Source organism: Argopecten irradians, chromosome 4 (genome assembly GCF_041381155.1).
Source record: "Argopecten irradians isolate NY chromosome 4, Ai_NY, whole genome shotgun sequence".
NCBI lineage: Eukaryota > Metazoa > Mollusca > Bivalvia > Pectinida > Pectinidae > Argopecten > Argopecten irradians.
The window spans coordinates 50,815,377-50,827,769 of record NC_091137.1 but is presented as its reverse complement, the minus strand read 5'-3'; the positions used below and the strand labels follow the sequence as shown (position 1 = coordinate 50,827,769).

The following is a 12,393-nucleotide window of genomic DNA, read 5'->3' as shown; positions in this document are numbered from 1 at the left end:
TGATTTCATGTATGACAACTAATTGTTTACATCACGCCAAATACAGCGTGGACGATTAAAATGGTTTACAGAGGAACTAATACAGTAGTGCCTTTTGAATTAATTCTGTGTCAAAAACAGTTACAGTAAAAATTTGTATAATATGTGCACCAGTGTAATTTGCGCAGGTACTTTTTAGGGTTGAAAATGCAGAAAACAAGAGGCCCATGGGCCTTAACAGTCACCTGAGTTAGAATATATAATGAAACAAATAATGAAACAAATTAAAGACATATAAACACTATATGCTGGGACTTGAAGTTGGTCAGTGATTTATAAATTTGACTTTTTACACTATGAAGAGTATTTGCTTCCATTAAAACTGTGAACTTATGAGGTATTTTTTGAAATTTTAATCATTTTGACCCTGTTTGGTCCTGCCCTTCTGGTCCCCCAGGGGATCATCGAGGACGGATATGGATGTTAAAATGCTATATCTTAGGCTAATAATTCTAATCAAGTTTGACTAGTTTCCTACGAAAATTGGGCAAATAATGTTCACAAATATGTTTTTCCTATATAAACTAAAGTAAACTTGACCCCTCCCCAGGGGGTAACGCGAGACCCAAAGGTCATATAATTCACAATCTTTATAAAACACCTTAAGACCTTTCCATCTATAATTATTTGATTCTACTATATCCAGAATTTTAGAAGATTTTTGAAGTTTTAGCCTATTTGACCCTTTTTTAGCCCCGCCCCTCTGCCCCCAGGGGGTCGGCCAGGACCAATTGAATATTATTCTAACCAAGTTTGACTCATTTCCTATGAAAATTGAGCAAAAAATGCTCATTAATGTGTTTTTCCTATATAAATTACAGTAAACTTGACCCCCCTCCCCAGGGCGAAACGTGAGACCCCAGGGTCATATAATTCACAATTTTTGTAAAGGACCTTCAAACCTTTTTATTTATGAAAAGTATTTTATTCTACCATTTCCAGAATTTCAGAAGAAGATTTTTGAAGTTTTAGCCTATTTGACCCCTTTTGACCCCGCCCCTAAGACTCCTGGGGGTCAGTCATAGAAAATTTGTTAATAGGATTAAATGGCCATCTCATACTGATAATTCTGACAACATTTGACTCATTGTTTATTACAAATGACCAAATAATGCGCAAAAATGTGTTTTCCCAATATAAACTATAGTAAACTTAACCCCCTCCCCAGGGGGAAACTAGAGACCCAAGGGTCATATAATTCACAATTTTTGTATAGGATCTTAAGACCTTTCTATCTATGAAGAGTATTTGATTCTACCACATCTGTGAGTAGAGAAGAAGATTTTTGAAATTTTACTCAATTTTACCCCTTTTGGCCCCTCCCACAGCCCCCTGGGGTGTTGGGACCGTATAATTCACAATTTTGATTGGCCTTATGCCTTAGAAGGTTTGTGCAAAATTTCATTGAAATTGCTTCAGCAGTTTTGGAGAAGAAGTCGAAAATGTAAATTGTTTACGGACATACGACGCACGACGGACGATGCACGACGCCGGACAAAAGGTGATTAGAATAGGTCACTTGAGACTTCGTCTCAGGTGACGTAAAAACCTACTATCAGTATATTTTCCGCATCAAAAAATTTGGGAAAAAATGATGTCCATGGAGTCCCAAAATCGATGTATGAAGGTGATAATTTCAATGCAAAATATTCCCCATAAATGCTTGCAACTTGTACAAAGAAGTGTTTATTTAGATCTAGCAGAAATAACATATTAAAACCGCATTGTGTGGGTTTTCTTTTATTGGCCACCATAACCTGAAACTGAAATATATCTTGCAGATGTCCAAAATATCGGTGGTCCGGTCCCCCATACTCTGTGCACATGTCAATGTTTTGAGATAATACGCATGAATAATAATCAGGAATATTTGAAAAGAGTAGAATCTATTTACTTGAAATTCTCAGTCAGTCGTCATTGAATTCTCGGGGTAAATGGAAACAAGACATCGTGGTCATAACTCTTTAATTAGCCTTATATAATCCACGGTAATAGCTGAGGCATTGTTTTTACAATCTTTAATAACTTTTATCATATAAATAGGTTACCATAAACAGAGCGATACCTCAACATTCATAGATCATCAGCCACTCGGAATGGACAGATTTTTTCCCTGTAAAATTTTTAAATCTCCTCTATCAATGTAATTTGCACACCCCCAACTTCAAATTTTAAGGTATTAAAGGATGTTTCTCAATAAATACAGCCAAATCTGTCTTAACGACCGCCTGTATTCAACGACCACCTGCCTAATGCGACTAACGCTTATACAACGACCACCTGCCTATTGCAAGTAACGATCATACAGACCACCTGTCTAAGGCGACTAACGATCACACAGACCACCTGTCTAAGGCGACTAACGATCAAACAGACCACCTGTCTAAGGCGACTAACGATCACACAGACCACCTGTCTAAGGCGACTAACGATCACACAGACCACCTGTCTAAGGCGACTAACGATCACACAGACCACCTGTCTAAGGCGACTAACGATCACACAGACCACCTGTCTAAGGCGACTAACGATCACACAGACCACCTGTCTAAGGCGACTAACGATCACACAGACCACCTGTCTAAGGCGACTAACGATCACACAGACCACCTGTCTAAGGCGACTAACGATCACACAGACCACCTGTCTAAGGCGACTAACGATCACACAGACCACCTGTCTAAGGCGACTAACGATCACACAGACCACCTGTCTAAGGCGACTAACGATCACACAGACCACCTGTCTAAGGCAACTAACGATCACACAGACCACCTGTCTAAGGCGACTAACGATCACACAGACCACCTGTCAAAGGTGACTAACGATCACACAGACCACCTGTCTAAGGCGACTAACGATCACACAGACCACCTGTCTAAGGCGACTAACGATCACACAGACCCACCTGTCTAAGGCGACTAACGATCACACAGACCACCTGTCTAAGGCGACAAACTATCACACAGACCACCTGTCTAAGGCGACTAACGATCACACAGACCACCTGTCTAAGGCGACTAAAGATCACACAGACCACCTGGCAAAGGTGACTAACGATCACACAGACCACCTGTCTAAGGCGACTAACGATCACACAGACCACCTGTCTAAGGCGACTAAGCGATCACACACAGACCACCTGTCTAAGGCGACTAACGATCACACAGACCACCTGTCTAAGGCGACTAACGATCACACAGACCACCTGTCTAAGGCGACTAACGATCACACAGACCACCTGTCTAAGGCGACTAACGATCACACAGACCACCTGTCTAAGGCGACTAACGATCACACAGACCACCTGTCAAAGGGGACTAACGATCACACAGACCACCTGTCTAAGGCGACTAACGATCACACAGACCACCTGTCAAAGGCGACTAACGATCACACAGACCACCTGTCAAGGTGACTAACGATCACACAGACCACCTGTCTAAGGTGACTAACGATCACACAGACCACCTGTCTAAGGCGACTAACGATCACACAGACCACCTGTCTAAGGCGACTAACGATCACACAGACCACCTGTCTAAGGCGACTAACGATCACACAGACCACCTGTCTAAGGCGACTAACGATCACACAGACCACCTGTCTAAGGCGACTAACGATCACACAGACCACCTGTCTAAGGCGACTAACGATCACACAGACCACCTGTCTAAGGCGACTAACGATCATACTGACAATATCATACTGACACACTCCATGTCATACTGACACACTCCATGTCATACTGACACACTCCATATCATACTGACACACTCCATGTCATACTGACACACTCCATGTCATACTGACACACTCCACGTCATACTGACACACTCCATATCATACTGACACACTCCATGTCATACTGACACACTCCATATCATACTGACACATTCCATGTCATACTGACACACTCCATGTCATACTGACACACTCCATATCATACTGACACTCCATATCATACTGACACACTCCATATCACACTGATACACTCCATATCATACTGACAAACTCCATATCATACTGACACACTCCATGTCATACTGACACACTCCATGTCATACTGACACACTCCATGTCATACTGACACACTCCATGTCATACTGACACACTCCATGTCATACTGACACACTCCATGTCATACTGACACACTCCATATCATACTGACAAACTCCATGTCATACTGACACACTCCATATCATACTGACACACTCCATATCATACTGACACACTCCACATCATACTGACACACTCCACATCATACTGACACACTCCATGTCAAACTGACAAATTCCATGTCATACTGACACACTCCATATCATACTGACAAACTCCATGTCAAACTGACACACTCCATGTCAAACTGACACACTCCATATCATACTGACACACTCCATATCATACTGACACACTCCATGTCATACTGACACACTCCATGTCATCATACTGACACACTCCATATCATACTGACACACTCCATATCATACTGACACACTCCATATCATACTGACACACTCCATATCATACTGACACACTCATTCATACTGACAAACTCCATATCATACTGACACACTCCATGTCATACTGACACACTCCATATCATACTGACAAACTCCATGTCATACTGACACACTCCATATCATACTGACAAACTCCATATCATACTGACACTCCATATCATACTGACACACTCCATATCATACTGACAAACTCCATATCATACTGACACACTCCATATCATACTGACAAACTCCATGTCATACTGACACACTCCATGTCATACTGACAAACTCCATGTCATACTGACAAACTCCATGTCAAACTGACAAACTCCATGTCAAACTGACACACTCCATGTCATACTGACACACTCCATGTCATACTGACACACTCCATGTCATACTGACACACTCCATGTCATACTGACACACTCCATATCATACTGACACACTCCATATCATACTGACACACTCCATGTCATACTGACACACTCCATGTCATACTGACACACTCCATATCATACTGACACACTCCATATCATACTGACAAACTCCATGTCATACTGACACACTCCATGTCATACTGACACACTCCATATCATACTGACACACTCCATGTCATACTGACACACTCCATGTCATACTGACACACTCCATATCATACTGACACACTCCATATCATACTGACACACTCCATGTCTCCACACTCCATGTCATACTGACACACTCCATGTCATACTGACACACTCCATATCATACTGACACACTCCATGTCATACTGACACACTCCATATCATACTGACACACTCCATGTCATACTGACACACTCCATGTCATACTGACACACTCCATATCATACTGACACACTCCATGTCATACTGACACACTCCATGTCATACTGACACACTCCATGTCATACTGACACATTCCATGTCATACTGACACACTCCATGTCATACTGACACACTCCATATCATACTGACACACTCCATGTCATACTGACACACTCCATATCATACTGACACACTCCATGTCATACTGACACACTCCATGTCATACTGACACACTCCATATCATACTGACAAACTCCATGTCAAACTGACACTCCATGTCAAACTGACACACTCCATGTCATACTGACACACTCCATTCATACTGACACACTCCATTCATACTGACACACTCCATGTCATACTGACACACTCCATATCATACTGACACACTCCATGTCATACTGACACACTCCATGTCATACTGACACACTCCATATCATACTGACACACTCCATATCATACTGACACACTCCATTCATACTGACACACTCCATGTCATACTGACACACTCCATGTCATACTGACACACTCCATGTCATACTGACACACTCCATGTCATACTGACACACTCCATATCATACTGACACACTTCATGTCATACTGACACACTCCATATCATACTGACACACTCCATATCATACTGACACACTCCATATCATACTGACACACTCCATGTCATACTGACACACTCCATATCATACTGACACACTCCATATCATACTGACACACTCCATATCATACTGACACACTCCATGTCATACTGACACACTCCATATCATACTGACACACTCCATATCATACTGACACACTCCATGTCATACTGACACACTCCATGTCATACTGACACACTCCATATCATACTGACACACTCCATGTCATACTGACACACTCCATATCATACTGACACACTCCATATCATACTGACACACTCCATGTCATACTGACACACTCCATGTCATACTGACACACTCCATATCATACTGACACACTCCATGTCATACTGACACACTCCATATCATACTGACAAACTCCATGTCATACTGACACACTCCATATCATACTGACACACTCCATATCATACTGACACACTCCATGTCATACTGACACACTCCATATCATACTGACACACTCCATGTCATACTGACACACTCCATATCATACTGACACACTCCATGTCATACTGACAACTCCATGTCATACTGACACACTCCATATCATACTGACACACTCCATATCATACTGACACACTCCATATCATACTGACACACTCCATATCATACTGACACACTCCATATCATACTGACACACTCCATGTCATACTGACACACTCCATGTCATACTGACACACTCCATGTCATACTGACACACTCCATGTCATACTGACACACTCCATATCATACTGACAAACTCCATGTCATACTGACACACTCCATGTCATACTGACACACTCCATGTCATACTGACACACTCCATATCATACTGACACACTCCATATCATACTGACACACTCCATGTCATACTGACACACTCCATGTCATACTGACACACTCCATGTCATACTGACACACTCCATGTCATACTGACACACTCCATATCATACTGACACACTCCATGTCATACTGACACACTCCATATCATACTGACACACTCCATATCATACTGACACACTCCATGTCATACTGACACACTCCATGTCATACTGACACACTCCATGTCATACTGACACACTCCATGTCATACTGACACACTCCATACTCCATATCATACTGACACACTCCATATCATACTGACACACTCCATGTCATACTGACACACTCCATATCATACTGACACACTCCATATCATACTGACACACTCCATATCATACTGACACACTCCATATCATACTGACACACTCCATGTCATACTGACACACTCCATGTCATACTGACACACTCCATGTCATACTGACACACTCCATGTCATACTGACACACTCCATGTCATACTGACACACTCCATATCATACTGACACACTCCATGTCATACTGACACACTCCATATCATACTGACACACTCCATGTCATACTGACACACTCCATGTCATACTGACACACTCCATGTCATACTGACACACTCCATGTCATACTGACACACTCCATATCATACTGACACACTCCATATCATACTGACACACTCCATGTCAAACTGACACACTCCATATCATACTGACACACTCCATGTCATACTGACACACTCCATGTCATACTGACACACTCCATGTCATACTGACACACTCCATATCATACTGACACACTCCATGTCATACTGACACACTCCATATCATACTGACACACTCCATATCATACTGACACACTCCATGTCATACTGACACACTCCATGTCATACTGACACACTCCATGTCATACTGACACACTCCATATCATACTGACACACTCCATGTCATACTGACACACTCCATATCATACTGACACACTCCATATCATACTGACAAACTCCATATCATACTGACACACTCCATGTCATACTGACAAACTCCATGTCAAACTGACAAACTCCATGTCATACTGACACACTCCATGTCATACTGACACACTCCATATCATACTGACACACTCCATATCATACTGACACACTCCATATCATACTGACAAACTCCATGTCAAACTGACACTCCCATGTCATACTGACACACTCCATGTCAAACTGACACACTCCATGTCATACTGACACACTCCATGTCATACTGACACACTCCATGTCATACTGACACACTCCATGTCATACTGACACACTCCATGTCATACTGACACACTCCATATCATACTGACAAACTCCATGTCATACTGACACACTCCATGTCATACTGACACACTCCATGTCATACTGACACACTCCATGTCATACTGACACACTCCATATCATACTGACACACTCCATATCATACTGACACACTCCATATCATACTGACACACTCCATGTCATACTGACACACTCCATATCATACTGACACACTCCATGTCATACTGACACACTCCATGTCATACTGACACACTCCATGTCATACTGACACACTCCATGTCAAACTGACACACTCCATGTCATACTGACACACTCCATATCATACTGACACACTCCATGTCATACTGACACACTCCATGTCATACTGACACACTCCATGTCATACTGACACACTCCATGTCATACTGACACACTCCATGTCATACTGACACACTCCATGTCATACTGACACACTCCATATCATACTGACACACTCCATGTCATACTGACACACTCCATGTCATACTGACACACTCCATGTCATACTGACACACTCCATGTCATACTGACACACTCCATGTCATACTGACACACTCCATATCATACTGACAAACTCCATATCATACTGACACACTCCATGTCATACTGACACACTCCATATCATACTGACACACTCCATATCATACTGACACACTCCATATCATACTGACACACTCCATGTCATACTGACACACTCCATGTCATACTGACACACTCCATGTCATACTGACACACTCCATGTCATACTGACACACTCCATATCATACTGACACACTCCATATCATACTGACACACTCCATGTCATACTGACACACTCCATTCATACTGACACACTCCATGTCATACTGACACACTCCATATCATACTGACACACTCCATGTCATACTGACACACTCCATGTCATACTGACACACTCCATGTCATACTGACACACTCCATGTCATACTGACACACTCCATATCATACTGACACACTCCATGTCATACTGACACACTCCATGTCATACTGACACACTCCATATCATACTGACACACTCCATGTCATACTGACACACTCCATGTCATACTGACACACTCCATGTCATACTGACACACTCCATGTCATACTGACACACTCCATATCATACTGACACACTCCATATCATACTGACACACTCCATATCATACTGACACACTCCATGTCATACTGACACACTCCATATCATACTGACACACTCCATATCATACTGACACACTCTCATGTCATACTGACACACTCCATATCATACTGACACACTCCATGTCATACTGACACACTCCATATCATACTGACACACTCCATGTCATACTGACACACTCCATATCATACTGACACACTCCATATCATACTGACACTCCATGTCATACTGACAAACTCCATGTCATACTGACACACTCCATATCATACTGACACACTCCATATCATACTGACACACTCCATGTCATACTGACACACTCCATGTCATACTGACACACTCCATGTCATACTGACACACTCCATGTCATACTGACACACTCCATGTCATACTGACACACTCCATGTCATACTGACACACTCCATGTCATACTGACACACTCCATGTCATACTGACACACTCCATATCATACTGACACACTCCATATCATACTGACACACTCCATGTCATACTGACACTCCATGTCATACTGACACACTCCATATCATACTGACACACTCCATATCATACTGACACACTCCATGTCATACTGACACACTCCATATCATACTGACACACTCCATGTCATAAGATGACAAACTCCATATCATACTGACACACTCCATATCATACTGACAAACTCCATGTCATACTGACACACTCCATGTCATACTGACACACTCCATGTCATACTGACAAACTCCATGTCATACTGACACACTCCATATCATACTGACACACTCCATGTCATACTGACACACTCCATGTCATACTGACACACTCCATATCATACTGACACACTCCATATCATACTGACACACTCCATGTCATACTGACACACTCCATGTCATACTGACAAACTCCATGTCATACTGACACACTCCATGTCATACTGACACACTCCATGTCATACTGACACACTCCATGTCATACTGACACACACACTCCATATCATACTGACACACTCCATGTCATACTGACACACTCCATGTCATACTGACACACTCCATATCATACTGACACACTCCATGTCATACTGACACACTCCATATCATACTGACACACTCCATGTCATACTGACACACTCCATATCATACTGACACACTCCATGTCATACTGACAAACTCCATGTCAAACTGACACACTCCATATCATACTGACACACTCCATGTCATACTGACACACTCCATGTCATACTGACACACTCCATGTCATACTGACACACTCCATGTCATACTGACACACTCCATGTCATACTGACACACTCCATGTCATACTGACACACTCCATATCATACTGACACACTCCATATCATACTGACACACACACTCCATGTCATACTGACACACTCCATATCATACTGACACACTCCATGTCATACTGACACACTCCATATCATACTGACACACTCCATATCATACTGACACACTCCATGTCATACTGACACACTCCATGTCATACTGACACACTCCATGTCATACTGACAAACTCCATGTCATACTGACACACTCCATATCATACTGACACACTCCATATCATACTGACACACTCCATATCATACTGACACACTCCATATCATACTGACACACTCCATGTCATACTGACACACTCCATGTCATACTGACACACTCCATTCATACTGACACACTCCATATCATACTGACACACTCCATGTCATACTGACACACTCCATATCATACTGACACACTCCATATCATACTGACACACTCCATGTCATACTGACACACTCCATATCATACTGACACACTCCATGTCATACTGACACACTCCATGTCATACTGACACACTCCATGTCATACTGACACACTCCATGTCATACTGACACACTCCATGTCAAACTGACACACTCCATGTCATACTGACACACTCCATATCATACTGACACACTCCATATCATACTGACACACTCCATATCATACTGACACACTCCATATCATACTGACACACTCCATATCATACTGACACACTCCATATCATACTGACACACTCCATGTCATACTGACACACTCCATATCATACTGACACACTCCATATCATACTGACACACTCCATGTCATACTGACACACTCCATGTCATACTGACACACTCCATGTCATACTGACACACTCCATGTCATACTGACACACTCCATGTCATACTGACACACTCCATGTCATACTGACACACTCCATATCATACTGACACACTCCATATCATACTGACAAACTCCATATCATACTGACACACTCCATATCATACTGACACACTCCATATCATACTGACACACTCCATATCATACTGACACACTCCATATCATACTGACACACTCCATATCATACTGACACTCCATTCATACTGACACACTTCATGTCATACTGACACACTCCATGTCATACTGACACACACACTCCATATCATACTGACACACTCCATATCATACTGACACACTCCATGTCATACTGACACACTCCATATCATACTGACACACTCCATATCATACTGACACACTCCATATCATACTGACACACTCCATATCATACTGACACACTCCATGTCATACTGACACACTCCATATCATACTGACACACTCCATGTCATACTGACACACTCCATATCATACTGACACACTCCATGTCATACTGACACACTCCATGTCATACTGACACACTCCATGTCATACTGACACACTCCATATCATACTGACACACTCCATGTCATACTGACACACTCCATATCATACTGACACACTCCATGTCATACTGACACACTCCATGTCATACTGACACACTCCATATCATACTGACACACTCCATATCATACTGACACACTCCATATCATACTGACACACTCCATATCATACTGACACACTCCATGTCATACTGACACACTCCATATCATACTGACACACTCCATATCATACTGACACACTCCATGTCATACTGACACACTCCATGTCATACTGACACACTCCATATCATACTGACACACACACTCCATATCATACTGA

The 12,393-nt window shown here is 42.2% G+C and overlaps 1 protein-coding gene across 1 annotated transcript in view; it reads right to left on the bottom strand.

Moving 5' to 3' along the window:
* Positions 1-12,393, bottom strand: part of LOC138322345 (guanine nucleotide-binding protein-like 1) — a 109,946-nt gene that overhangs the window by 345 nt on the left and 97,208 nt on the right. The window lies entirely within an intron of this gene.